This window comes from Hipposideros armiger, unplaced genomic scaffold (genome assembly GCF_001890085.2).
Source record: "Hipposideros armiger isolate ML-2016 unplaced genomic scaffold, ASM189008v1 scaffold_62, whole genome shotgun sequence".
NCBI lineage: Eukaryota > Metazoa > Chordata > Mammalia > Chiroptera > Hipposideridae > Hipposideros > Hipposideros armiger.
The window spans coordinates 3368266-3383368 of NW_017731412.1; the positions used below are offsets into that span (position 1 = coordinate 3368266).

A 15103-nucleotide genomic window follows, 5' to 3' on the forward strand; every position below is an offset into this window, starting at 1 on the left:
ATCTGCCTTGCCCGGGAAGAGCGCAATGATGGGGCCAACTTGGGCCAGTGAAGCAACGTCCTCCACAACTAGACTGAAGAACAAAAGGACAGCAACTTGTCTGTTCCCCTTCCCCCCAATTCCCCAGCACTGTTCCCATCCCCCCAATTCCCCAATAAAAATCTAAAAAAAAAAAAAAAAAAGGTCACATTTGAGTTGGGTCTTGAAGGATGAATAGGAGCTTCCCAGGCAGAAAAGACTACCAAGCAAATTGAACAAAATAAACAAATCCACAGAGAATGGAAGGGTCCTAAACCAGTCTAAGGTGATATAGAGGTTTGGGGGAAGTGGAGGGTGACATGACTGGAAATCTAAGGGGTGTCAAATTATGTCAAGCCTTGATTGCCTTGAAAGGAATTCAATGCCCTGCCATAGTTTCCAGAGTGATAACAGGATCTACCGATGGCCGCCGTTGTTGGGACTAACTGAGATACAGTCTTTGAAGTGCCTGGCACAAAATGTACACTAAATAAAGTTCTGAAAAACAGCCCTAGACCCGATAGCACAGACGTTACATGCAACTGCACAAATAAGAAATGGTGGGAAATGTGCATATTACGCATACCTCCTCTACCACTGACCCACCAGATTTCACTTGCAAGACAAAGATAACATTTGAAGCATTTTAAGGTGGCGGCATTAGCACAGTAAAGTGTGACACCATTGAGATGCACAGCCTCCTGAATAGATTGGCAGGGAGATGCTTCTCCTGACTGCCAACTGCTTTTTTACTTTCTTGGACTCAACCTCTGACTTCCAAAATGCAGGAAACGATGCCATTTTTGATCTCCAAGCCCTGGCAAGCTTTGCACCCGGCACCTACAGTCATTATACCCTCACGAGCTTCCTAGGAGTGGTAGTTATTATCCCCAATTTACAGAGAATGAACCCGGTGACAGAAAGAGGGGACAGGACTTGCCCCCAAATCAAGCAGGTATTGAGTGTGCAAACCAGGATTCGAACCCGGTCTCTTTGATTCCAACCTCTGGACAAGCTCCCCCTGTGTCACTTGAGCATAGGTACTGAACACATGGATACACATCCGGTCCCCAAGTCCCCACCACCCCCTCTCTAACCTAGCTCTGAACTTTTCTCCACGATAATCAGCCCAAACACCAATACGCTCAGTCGGTTCCAAAAATAAAACGGATGCCCGTGGATACGTCTGTGATTGACATAACGTATCGGCTGGCTTCACTGTTAATTAATGCAGAGAGGAATCATTAAATCAGATCAAATTCATTTTAAAAATGTTCAGCTCTGCCCTCCTCTCCTCCCCATTGTTGAGGGCTGCATGGATGGCCGGGGCCGGGGGAGGGGCAAGGGGACAGATACCGCGATTTAATTTTTCAAGTAACACTGTTCAAATAAAAATACATTTGTTCGAATGAGATTGCCCTGAAACAGTGTTTGCATTGATGGCTCTGGGAGTAATTCTATTAAGCCGGAGCATATTTTTCATCGGGAGGCAGGAAAAGAGAGTGAGAGCGTGAGGGAGGGGAAGAAGGACTGAAGGCTGAATGTAACCCCATGGAGCTGCAAACATCAGATACTTTAACCCATTTTGGCTCGGGGCTTCGCCACGAAAGTTGGTAACCATTCTATCCCCTGCCGCAGGACTCAGAGGGTTCCTTCGCCTTGTCTCAGACAGGCCTGGGCTCTGGGGCTCAGCGAGGCAGGCTGCCGCAGCTGAGCAGATGCACCCTGTGTCTGTTGGGCCAGGCAGGTTGGAACGCGGAGCAGCCGTGGGAATTAATTTCATCCTTGTTGGTGGTTCTGGATGGTCTTTTAGTTGGGCTGCGTCCCTCTGATCTCTGCCCCCGTTTTCACTTGGCCTTCTGCCCTCTCTGTCCTCTCCTAATCTCTCCTCTTGTTATTGGATTTAGGGTCCACTCAGAGAACCCAGGATGACCTCATCCTGAGAACCTTCTCTGAATTCCATCTGCAAGGACCTTTCTTTCTAAATAAGTTTCACATTCACAGGTCCTGGTTGGACGTGTCTTTTGAGAGGCCACCACTTACTCCACTATCTCCATAGAGAATCTTTTATTCTCTTTCATTTCCCTACCGTCCTTTTCCTAGCATTCTTATCATCTTCGAACTCATGTATTTTATCTAGTTTTCTTATTGAACACTTATCACCCTCGGCTGAAATATAAGCTAGAGGATAAGGACGTTTGCCTGTTTTGCCCACTGATGTGTCTCAAGTTCATAGAACACTGACCGGCACACAGTAGGCCCTTAATAAATATCAGTTAACCTCTATTATTTGCTTTTTGGAGGGCAAAGCCAGAGGCTATGTCTTCTTTTCCATTGTACCTCTCACGTCTGCCTGTTGTCTGACATGCAGAAGGCATCCCATTAAAATGTGTTCAGTAATAACAATGATCTACCTTTATGGAGATCCGCCTATCTACCAGACTTTATTCGAAGACCTTTATCCTCACAACAGCACTATGGGGGAGACAGTACCAATGGACCCACTTTGCAGATGAAGAAACTGAGGTTCAGAGAGGACAAGTAAGCCGCCCAAGTTCGTAGAGGAGGCCTGAAATGTAGATCCTGGATGACTCGCTGTAGTATCATTGTTTTAGCATCTCAACGCATTTCAATGTCTACTCTTGAAAGAAGTCTCTGAGACGAGAGAAATGAAATAGGAAGTCAACGACCTGTCTCTTTGGTGGACCGTCTGTGGCATGGGTTAACCCTTGTTTGCATGTGTGTCATCTCCATGTTTTCCTGTCTGGTCCAATAAGGACTTTTGTCCAGTCACCCCCCGAATGCAGCTGGGTGTGATTCGGGGTCCCATGGCAGGGCTGTAGTGGCATTGTAACATCCAGGGTAAGAACTGGAGGCCCTCGGTGCCTTAAGTGACATCTGAAGTCAGTCACCTCTTTGGGATATGTCCAAAACAATGGTGCTGAGAGGGGACCATACAGAATTATGGGAAAGACCAGGGTGGAACAGCCTTTGTGGAGGAAACAGAAACGGGATCCCATTCATAACTCACAAGTGCAAGCTGTCAAGATGAAGGCTATGTCGGAGCTCTGTTTATTGGATGGCTTGGACACAGCTGCTCAATGGTGTGTCCCATGAACTTCCCTTAAGGGAGGCACAAGAGAGGTTTCAAAACAACAGACGACAGGGAGAAGAAGGGGAGGTGCTCCATCTTCACTAAGCCCCTACTATGTGCCAGTCCCGGGGAGAGCTTAGCCATCATTTAACATCATGCAATCTGGTGACTTTTAGCCCTGCCTGCACATCAGGACCATCCAAGGAGATTTTTAAAAGACACAGGATGCCCGAGACCTAGCCCCAGACATTCTGAATCAATTGGCCTTGGCTGAGCCTGGATGAAGGGGTGTTCCAGGAGCACCTCAGATGATTCGAAGATGAAGCCAGGGTTAAGAACCCGCAGGTTTAATCTTTGCAACAGCTCTCCAAGGTTGACATTATTCACATCTGCATTTTAGAGATGATGAAACCAAGACTCAGAGTGGCTTAAAAACTAAGCCAAGGCCACATGGCTAGCACATGACAGCTGGGATTCATGCCCAGGGGTGGCTGACTCCAAATTCGGTGCTCTTTCTACGGTCAGGGTGGCCAGGGCGAGCTGGCCCCCTGGACACCTTCAGCCTCACTCACAATGGCCCTCAGTCACGTAGACCCGGGAACGATCGATGCCATCAGAGTCCAAGTGGCTTCTATCAAAACACTCCTCCCCAGAGGAGTGAGCTTTGGGGGCTCTACCTTGCACAACCCAGATTGGAGTCCTCAAAATTAAATAATGATGGAGGTGGGGCTGGACCAAGAGCGGGAGGTGAACCCAGTGTCTGGAATTTATCATCTTATTTCGGATCCAAGGGCGTGCTGGGACCTTTTCCAATATCCTTTTAAACTGTGCATCTCAGGGAAAAGGAAGCACAGGTTCCTACAAAGGGTCTCAGGCTCCCAAGGGGGCAAGGGCCCACTCCGCCTTCCTGTCTCTTTATTGCTTTAATTAGCTGTTTGGTGACCTGACGGTCTCTTTGATACACATCCAACGCCGGCCTGTGAAATATGGGGAATGTCAGCCTGTCAAACGAGGGTCAGCCAAACTGTCAATACCGCTGTCCACCCGGCTAATCCGGGCTGGGTGCTGACCTGCAATGAAATCATTGAGCCATCTGTCCCCTCCCCCTGGCCAAAGTGTTGGTGGCGTGTGGAGCGCAGCTGGTGGCTGGAGGAGAGGTGACGGTGTCGAGGCCATTGGGCGGCTGACTTCAAACCAGAGGCCCAGGGCGGCAAACAACAGTGAGAAAACAGAGAAAGCACAGTCCAAGTTAAACAAACTACAGAAAAGGCAGAAGAAGGCAAGAAAATCAACAAGTTAGGACAAGAGGAGGATCTCTGGGACACCCGGTGAGGGGTAAGGCCTAGAGTTAACCCTGTCTGCACTGTTGGCTTCTGGGAGCACAGAAAGGTTCCCCGAGCAATTACCATGGTATGTAACACACAGAGAGAAACAAAAACCATAAGGTTTGTGACAACTAAAACATCAGGGCACACCAGTAGTGCGACATGGCTAAAAAAAAAATACATCAAAGTATTTCATGGATGCATTAATAGAGGTATACTGACTGCAATAAAGGAGGTGATTTATTCATTTCCCAAGTATTAGTTGAGCATCTATTATGCACCATGGATTATTAGAGTTGCTGAAGCTATTACAGTAAACCAGACACAAATCCTTGCTCTCATGGAGATCTCATGGGAATGGAAACAGATGTTAAAAGAATAATGATTAAGTTGTATTGTATGTTAATATGTGTGATAAAGATACACAAACAAAAGGAAAGAGTTGGGAAGCTGTTTTCCATTTTAAATGGGGTTATAAGAGGAGATGTCTATGAGAAGGTGACATTTGCACAAAGTCCCAAAAGAGGTGAGAAAGCAAGAGAGAGAGAGTCCTACAGACATCTGTGGGATGGGTCTCCAAGGTAGAGGAAACAGCCCATGCAAAGGTCCTGAGGAAGTGGGGGAGTGTGAGTGGAATGTCTGAGGCATTGCAAGAGGGCTTGCAAAGGGGAGTGAAATGAGGGGAAGGCCAGTGAGAGATGAAGTTGGAGAAATGGTGCAGGCCGGGTTTTGCAGGGCTGCTTGTTGGCTGTGGAACAGACTTAGCTTCCATTCTGAGAGGGATGGGGAGTTGTGGGAGGGTTTTGACCAGAGGACTGACAGGCCCTGATGTAGGTTTTAATACGATCCCTCTGGCTACTTTTGGCAGAATAGACTGCAGGAGGCAGAGGCAGAAGCTGGGAAACCTGTTAGCAGTTTTCTAGGTGGCCTTCCCTGAACCGAGGTGGCTTGAAGTCTCTATCTTTATCTATCTCTATCTCTACTTCTCTCTATATGCAAATTATATATATATATATATATATATATATATATATGTAAATACTATAGATAGACATAGACTTTACATATTGAGAGAAGTATCTATATAGTGTTTACTTGAAGATCTATTTAGATATATATCATATCTATCTATCTATCTATCAACTATATCATCTATCTATCTAGCTAGCTCTATATATGAGAAAGTAGAGAAACAGAAATTCCAATGTGTGAGGAGATAAAATAGAAAAATGGAATCCCTGCGGAAGCATCTGGGAGGTACAGGGACGCGGAGATTGTGCCAGAACCACACGTTAATGAGTCTGGGCTTGACCGATGAGCACAGAGGAGCCATGGGAGGTGTTAGAGCAACGGAGTGTCATGATCAGGCTGATTTCAGAATGATGCCTCTGGAGGCAAAGCAGAGATGCTTGTGGGGACCGCTGAGATGGCTTTGGCAGTTGTCCAGGGTGGTGGTGAGGACGGAGAGGAGTGAGATCTGAGTTAGGGTCAGAATATAAAGTTGAGGGGAGTTGATAAGACGATGGTGGTCTGAAATTATTCTGGTAGAAATGTATGATATAGTCATATATGTGGCACCAGGCCCTCCCCACCCTCATTCTGACCCCCTCTCCGGTCACATGTTTCTTTGCACGTGACTTCCCTGTCCCCTGTCCTCTTTTACCTCCCTCTCCCCCGGTCCCCCTTCAAGACTCAGCTCCCATTTTCTCCTCCATCTGTCACCTCTACACTGGTTTCCTCCCTGATGCCACTTGCCCTCCCCAGGCCCCACCTGCACACTGGAGTGTTTTGATCTCAGGGCTGCCACACACGGTGGTTAAGGTTGCGCACTGCACAAATGGCCAGGCCAAAGTGGCAAATGGGGCCTGAGATCCATTGATTTAGGAAACCTTGGCTTCTCAGGTGGGGCATCTCTGTCTAACTCATAGAAAGCATGGTGTGGGCTAACCCGCGTTGCTCTCCAATTTCTGCCACACTGAACTGTAATGGTCCGTTCACTTGTCCACCTCTCTGATCAGAGTTAGTTCATTTCTCTATCCCTTGCACTTGGCACAGCTCTGAGTGTTTATTGGATGAATAGATGAGTGGGTGGATGTACAGATGAATGGACAGAAGAAAGGATATGGTTCTTCCCAGCAGGGTAAATCAATCAACACAGAAAAAAAAATAATAATTCACTGGCATCGAATGGCTCATTAACATCCCTCCTGAGGCATCCTGTGGAGATACCACCATTCCTCCATACTAGGGGATGACAACTTCTTCTTAAAGGACCTGAGAAGACGCAATTCCGTGTTGTCTATGAAAGCAGCCATAGACAATGCATAAATGAATGGGTGTGGCTGTGTTCCAATAAAACTTTATTTACAAAACAGGTGACAGGTAGTCTGCCTACCCCAGGTCTAGGTATCTGTGTCAGCCAAAAATTCTACACTTCTTCCCTGGATTCATTTCTCCCCAAGGGCCCCCTCTCTCTATGTCCAGTGTGTAGTAACCTATGGCGATCATGATGACGATAGTCATGGCTATGACTAACGTATATTGCAGGTTGGTTTTGGGTCAGCCTCTGGCCTAAGTCCTTTTCACGTATTATCTCAATGCATCCCCAGAACCACCCCACGCATTCTTAATGCTATCCCATAGCACACCGAAGAAACTGAGGCACAAAGTGCAACCCAAGGTCACACAATTTTAACTGGCAAAGCAGACACGCTGACCACTGAGTCTGGGAAATTAACTAAACTCTCTATCTCAGTATAATGATGTCGTTAGCACGAACAGCAATAGCCACATTTTCTGAAGGCTGGCTCTGTTCCGGGCACATGTTCCCTGCTTTACAATAATCTCCTTGAATTTGTTCAGGCACACGGTAAGATTAGCACCTGGCCCATCCAGGGTCACCCAGCCACAAGGTTGGATGTCTACACCATGCCCCCAATGCTGGGAGCTTTCTAGAACACGGACTGTTTGACTCGATGGTGTTACTTTCCTCATGCTACTCTCGGTCCTGAATTTCTTTCATCCTGCACAGGCCAGGCCTTCGGACCCCATAGGTGCCTTTTATCTTATCGGGCCCTTTCTCCCCTCACTTTGCTAGCTGTCACGTTTGTTATTCTAGGATAAACTTTCGGCAGATGTAGCACATACTTTGGGGTCAATGCTCTGTGTTATCCCAAAGATAGTTCAAATATTTGTGGCCTTGTCAACCTCCATCTGACTGGACGTGTGTCGTGGCAGCACGGGAGGGGCATTTGATTCCTGGAGGCCGGCGTGAGCCAGTGTGCGGCGAGAGGGTCTCATGGGAGAGCACGGACGGCAGGTGGTTCTTGGCCCCCAGTTGTAGGAAGGCAGCTGTCGAGAAGAAAGAGGGAGGCTAGGGTTGATTGAATGTCTCCCATACGCCCAGTTCTTTCACACACGTTGGAATATTGATCCTCACAAAGGCGCTAGAAAGGAGGGATTTTTAATGGCCATTTCATTGACAAGAAAACCAAGGCTGAGAGAGTTTAATGGCAACAGGGATTCTTAATAGTGTGTGTGTGTGTGTGTGTGTGTGTGTGTGTGTGTGTGTGTCTACACACCATAGATGTGGGTACACATCTTCGGCAGTAGGCCGAAGCTAGAAACTCCATCTCAGAACAGTGCTTTAAAAAGCCATAAAATATGTGGGATTACTAAGGAAACCAACGACAAATAGAAAAAAAAAAAAAGAAGTGACATCGTGATATTTGGGCTGTGTCATCAACTCTTGACGTGACAAGTCGTAGCAGCAGTTCTAACGACAAGCTCCCTGGCAGAGGTGTCAAGAGACTGAGGGACGCTAAATTCTGTGACACCGTCACCCGACATGCCAATGTCTGTGATTTCTGTTGGTGACAAACGCAGGGACTGCTGATCCTGCTACGTACGTGTCTGCTGCCGATAATCATGAGGGGGGAAAAAAATGCTAAATTTCAGTTTGAGGTGAGTGACAACAAAGATGTGTTATATTTTCTTCTCGACCAAGTTCACAGATGCCCTGAATCCCACACCACAGAGCAGGTGGGGTCTGGGGTCCCTGAGCCAGTGAGAGGTGTGTGGGGAGAAACACAGCTAGGGGTGTCAGGCTCCAGGACACACTCTTCACCCCTATGAGAACGAGGTTCTTGCGACAAAACCCCCAGCTCCTCGCATTGCACCCTCTGGCTTTGTCCCCAAGTGAACCAGTTAGCCGTGACCATGGGAGTGGGAGGGGGGTGCAGAGCAGCACAGAGAGCCTGCCTTTGAAGCCTTCGCTTCCTTTGATGTGCAGATGCTATCAAGGTCCTTCCTCGAGTTGGGAAAATTTCAGTGGCCCCCCCCTCAAACCCTCCCTTCATGAACACTCCTCACATAGTCCAAAGACCTCTCTCACACGGATTCTGTTAGTTTTCTTTTCTCTCTTTTTTTTTTTTCCAGGGTAAACTGGTGGCCTGGTGAGCTGGACGTAGACTTTCAGGCAGAACTTTAGGATTTGAAGAAGACATCCTTTTCAGATAGTCCTCATTCCGGGTGAGATTTAAGAAACATAGTGGGCCTCCCCTGAGGCAAACATACACAGGGGCAAAATGTAGCTTCGTAATCGTTAAGTAAGCAGGGCTCTCGGACGCAAGGCTTGGGTTGAAATTTCTCACTGGGCAGGTGACTTCGGGGACATCACTTAAGCTTTCTGAACCTCTCTTTACAGATGGGGAAACTGAGGCAGGCTCAGAGAAGCCACATAACCTGTTCAAGGGCACACAGCTGTAAGGGGGTGCTGTGGTTAGATTGCAGGTCTGTCTGGCTATAGAGGCAATGGGGGGACTGAGGAAAGGAGGGAGGCAGCTCCCAACACCGGCGACAACGGATGGCAACGATAATAGTAACAGAACAGCAGTGACAGCCCCTCAGGAAGCGTGGACTCTATGCCAGCCTCTCTACTGGGCATTTAAAAGTGTTTTCTTGAATCTTCCCCCACAGTCCTGCAAGGTAATGATTCCCCACTTTCTACCACTGGGAAGCCCACGACCAGAGACGTGATGTGAGTTTTCCAAAGTCACACAGCACGGACGGCAGAAGTCAGGTCTGGCAGAGCCAGAGCCTGTTCCGTAACCATGTCCGGAAGCAAAACCCCTGAGGCCTTTGTGGGAGTCAGGAAACTGTGAGTTCCAATGCAGAACTCCCAAGAGGCCCACTGTGAGTGGGCTGGCGGTGGCATGGGTCCCCTAGGATAAACGTCAATATTGTCTACTCTGAAGATAGGGCATTGAGGGAAGGGCCCCTGAATTTGGAATAGGCTGGAGGAGGAGACGGCAATGGAGGGCTTGCGATGTTTTGGAAGCAGAAGCCCTTCAGTAACCTGGTGGGCTCTCCAGGGCTGGCCTGAGCTGCAGGGATGACAGGAGGCTGTGGCGTGTGTCCAAGTTGACCTGAAGGCTGCAAGATGACATAGCTGTTGCCTGAGATGTTCTCTGACAGACAGCTACCAGCAACGCAGGAGCATGACAAGACCTTCAGCACCACCTTCTTGTTTCCAAAACTGAGTCAACTTGAGTCAGAGAGAGAGAGCCAGGGGACCTATGGCATCGTGGGACCTGAGCCTGGGGCTTGACATCCCATGCAAGGGGATCCGTCTTGCCTATCCCCTCGTCTTCCCTTGCAACCGAGAGCTCACATCTGCAGCCCATCTGGCTGGGCTGAGGAGCCCAGTACATGCTCAGGGGAAAGGAAGTCTCTCTGTGGGTATTTCAGGCCTGGCCTGGACAGCCTAAGCCTCCTCCCAGGCCAAGATCAGTGGAGAAACTCAGCCCAGGGGGCTGCTGGTGAGCGGAGCTTCTGACCTTGACTTTCAGATCCCTGAGTCATCTCTCCTTGGGCTCATCCTCTGCTTGACATCCTTGCAGGGACCTTTGATGAACAGATGAGATAGTGGACATGCTTGGAAAAAGATAAAACACTGAACAAAAGGTTGTGCTGGCCACGGCAATGGGTGTGATGGATTGGTTAAACCTTGAGCTTCCTTCCTGTCCAACGGCAAAGATGGCTCCCTAAGGCAGCCCGTTTGCGCAGTGACCCCTCCTCCCCCTGCCCGCCTTACAGCGCGGTGAAACTCGCCAGTCATCAGAGCCAGTTATGTTCATCAGCCAGTGGAATCACCAAAACGGTTGTCAGACAGAGTCATGAATTTGCCCATTTTACAGACGAAGAAGCTGAGGCACGAAGACATTGAAGAACATGCTGAAGATTATACAGCTACTGAGTACAGACCCAGGATTTGGACCTAGGGTCCAAACCCTGACAAAACACAGGATTTAGTTAAGATGTCTTCAGCTGGAATAAAATATAACACACACACACACACACACACACACATACACAAACAAGAAACATGTGTTTTTGCAGAAATGTCCCTGACAACTCCTTCAAACCCATAGAAAGGCGGCTTTTCCTCCTGACTGCAGCTGGGGCTCTTGGCATGAGTTGTATCGAGTGGAGGTCCCACTGTGGGCGGGTGAGAAATCACAGGAGCACACAGTTGGAAGGGACCTCAGTGGCTAGCATCCCCTCCAATACAGCCGTGCCAAGAGGCTGTCCAGCCAATGCTTGGACACTTGCAGAGAAAAGGGACTTAATCTTGCAAAGTGGCCTAATCTAGTCCCAGATGGCTCATGGTTACCTAGTACTCCTTTGAGCAAATCGACAGAATCTGTTAAACTAGAAAATGTGCTCTTTTTACTGCCCAGAAATGCATGAGGAAAGCGTGTGCAGGGGTACTCACAGCTACACTGTAACAGCAAAAAATGTGAGTCCATCTACTTCCTCCCCCCCATAGGGCAGTGGATGCATACAATGTAATACGTTCCTTCAGTGGAACGTTATATAGCCACGAAAAAGAATTCACTAAGCCTATACGGATCCCTATAGATAAATGCCAGAAACACAATGGCGAATGACAAGCGCTTGCTGCTGAACATTTCATAGTTTAGCTCTATGCATGTTCAAAAAGAGCAGCACAAATCTCATCTTCGCATTGCCTATGGGAAATACACGCGTGCAAAGGTATTTGAAAAAGTCTACAGAGGTAATTAACACACTGACGGCAGTGGTTATCCCTGGGGGGCAGGAGAGAGAAGAATGCTCTGAATTTATTGGCAGTGTTAAACGGTGTTCTTCAAGACGGCGTATTACTGGATAGTTTAGGTAGGTAACATGTATTTGAAAGTCTTTCATGAGAAGTTTTTTGTAGTATGTTGTGCTAAAATTTGCTTGATCTTCCAGCTTCTTAAATTTGCCCTAGTTATTTTTCCTTGAAAATATGTGAAGGTGGGGTTTGCATTTTTCCCAGATCAGAAACCTCCATTCCTACAACTAATGCTCATTTGCTGTTTTCAGACTCCCTGAGTCCCGTGTCTTCCCCCTGTACATGTTCTTTCTTCTCTTCTTTCCCTCCCTCCCTCCTTCCCTCTATGCTCTCTGAAACCACAGAACTAAAAAACAAAATAGAAAGAAGAAAATAAGACCCACCCATATTCCTACCATCCACGATTCGCTATCAGGAATGTGTTGGCATGTTTTCTAATGGTCCCTCTTTTACATTCATCCATTTTGAAATGACTTGATAATGCACAAACCCATCGGACTTTCTTAAATACTATGGGAGCATCTTGGGAAAGTTAAATCCCTCTCATTGTCCAGTTCCTGCCTCAGCTCTCCACGCCCTCATCTCCACCCCCGCCCATACTATCATGAGCTCAGAAAACACACCCCCATTTCAATATGATTCTTACATACTTATATATGAATCCGTAAAACTATGGAGGGCCTCTTGGGTGTCTTCAGTTTCTGAAGTGGGATATGAATCACTTCGTGACCAGAATTTTCTCTCCGTCTCATGTTTTGAGAAAGCCCCCCGTTGACATGTGTAACTCTGGTTCACCCACTTTGACTGTGGTCTTAAAACATGTGCGCGCATGGCGTCACGTGTATCCAGCCCGAGGCTGGTGGACACCAGTTGATTCCAATTTCTTCTGACACAAATAATGGACATACTCGTATGTGTCCTTGTACATGGGTGTAAGAGTTTCTCCAAGGGCAGCCCCCCTTCCCTAAGACGTGACATGCACGCCTTCCCCTAATAAACAAGGGCGTCCAGAAATGAATCCAATCCAATCTTCTAAACATGGCCTCCTCAGACTAGCCAGCCAATGAACATTTGTTGGAGAACCTGCTAGGTGCCACTGTTCTAGGCGTAGATACCACAAGGCAAGCACTCCTTCCACTTAGAGTTTATAATCTCATGTAGGAGACCAACAGTAAGCAGACATCCCAGGCTGTTAAGTAAACAGAAGTTTGCAATGGTTTATGAGGAAGAACGGGGACCATGAGAGCAATGACAGGGAACCCCGCCTAGCCCAAGTTCAGGGGAGGCTTCCTGGAGAGGGAGACAACTTAACTGTGTTCCAAAAGATGGAGGAGTAGAAACCAGGATGGTAAATAAACATTTCAATGGAGGAGACCTAGAAATGAATGAGAACAAGATGAATCTGTTCCTACCTCAGGGCCTTTGCGCCTGCTGTGTTCTGGCTGAAATGCTTTCCACCCAGTTCCTTTGTGAGATCCCGGAAGCTGTGTCACTCCCCAGTGATCCATGTGACCCTGGCTGCCTCCTATAACCTGACTGTCCAATGTCACCTCCTTGGTTTCTGGAGGAGGCTACACGGAATTGGCTGCTAGGGCTGGTCAAGAGAACCCCTGTTAAAGCGCACAAGTGTCGTAGCCTCAAGAATGGACTCGAGTCAGATGGCTTGAGTTCAAATCCCATGTCTTCTGCTTTCCAGCTGTGTGACTTCAGGCAAATGAATTTCCATTCTAAGCAGGCTATAAAACAGGGATAGGGCCGGCCGAGTGGCTCAGTTGGTTAAGAGCGTGAGCTCTGAGCAACAGGGTCACCGGTTCGATTCCCACATGGCCCAGTGAGCTGTGCCCGAGCTGAGCTGCCGCTGAGATGGTGAGAGCACATGCTCTTAGTAGCAAGGTTGCCGGTTAGACTCCCACATGGGATGGTGGGCTGCGACCCCCCCCCCACCCCCGCAACTAAGATTGAAAACGGCGACTGGACTTGGAGCTGAGCTTGCGCCCATCACAACTAAGATTGAAGGACAACAACTTGACTTGGAGCTGATGGATCCTGGAAAAAACACAATGTTTCTCTTCCCCAATTCCCCAACACTGTTTCCCTCCCCAATTCCTCAACAAAAATTAAAAAACAAAACAAAACAAAACAAAAAAAACCGGATAAAATTATACTCTTTAACCTTCAGCCTTATAGTGAGGATTAAGGGAGGAAATGCATGTAAAGTACTTAGCATAGGACCCTGAACTTGGAGAGCACTCGGTCAATGGTGACAAAAATCATACCAGTAATAATACTAGTGTGTGGCTGCTACTTGAAAGAGCAAAAAGAAGCAGACACTCTGTCCTCAGAGACCAGGTGGTCAGTTACTGAGTGACTGATGGTCTGGAGCCCCAGCCACATTTCCTGGAAGCCTTTATCCTTGAACCCAAGGGTGTCTCTCCAGTTGGACTGTGGGTGTGGAGCTGAGCAAATACTCCATCATTGATCAGCCGCTGTGGTCCAGACACTTCCTCAGAGGCCTGGGTGTGGGTGGGTGAGAGGTCCCCTCGGGCTCTTGTCAGCTGTGCCTGCAGAAGAGGCCAGCGGGGAGGGTGAGGGTGGGACATATCTCAGCCCTGCTCCTTGGGGCCTCTGGCTTCTCTTGTCAGGAGTGAGCCCTTTATAACTCCTGACAGCTGCTATGGTAGGTCCTTGGGATCTTTAAATCAATAATAACACAACTTTTGCCTTGAACAAAACTTGAATGTTTATTGTTGCTTTTAGTAAATACTAAGGCACCATATTAATTATATATTTTCTTGTTAAAAACTTTCAGATCCTATTTCACCCCCATTTTCTAGGGTGGCAAAATGGAGGTTCAGAGAGGCGAAGTCCCCTGCAAACTTGCGGTTTTGTCAGCTGCAAACCCAGCCCCTTATCGGTTAGGCGGTTAGCACCATCTCCTTTTCTCCACAGTCTGCCACTTAGCAGCTGGGATCTTGGACAAGGAACCGAACCCCCGTGTGCCGTGGTTTCTTGGGCTGTGCTGTGACGTGGAGAAAATATCTCTTAGGGTTGTCAAAAGGACCAACATGAGTTCGTGGATGTCCAAGGCTCGTGGCAGTACCTGGCTCACCACAGCAATGCAGTTGTGGGTTATGTAAAATTATGATTACATTTTTTTTCCCTTGGTGTTTGTTGGTTGTGTTTTTTCATTTTGCCAGTGGCCTCTGCATGGACTTCTTTCAGCAGGTTTTTATTTCGCTATGGGGTCTTTTTTGAATACTGGAGAAACCGGGCGCTTCCCCCAGAAGGGCAAAGGGACACAGTGGGACTCGGCACCACAGCCCTCACCACCATGAGGATGGGATGGGTATTGGCCCCAGGGCTGAGTCAGCCAGTCTGGCCTTTAACCTCCTGCAGCCTTCCAGGGCAAGTTGGAGCTGCGGGGTAGTGCCCTTCCAGAGGCCAGTGTTGTGGCCTCCAAGCTAGGGAGACCAGCAGAAGGACTCCAGGCGGAACAGGGAACTGAGAGCTCCCACAAGAGTTAAATGA

At 48.1% G+C, this 15103-nt stretch overlaps 1 long non-coding RNA gene across 1 annotated transcript; it reads left to right on the plus strand.

Moving 5' to 3' along the window:
• The first annotated feature begins 8877 nt into the window (after positions 1–8877).
• On the plus strand, positions 8878–14674 carry LOC109382251 (uncharacterized). The gene is made up of 3 exons (XR_002123905.1): positions 8878–8967; positions 9415–9595; positions 14525–14674. It is a non-coding gene; the product is annotated as an uncharacterized LOC109382251 (long non-coding RNA).
• The last annotated feature ends 429 nt before the right edge of the window (positions 14675–15103 follow it).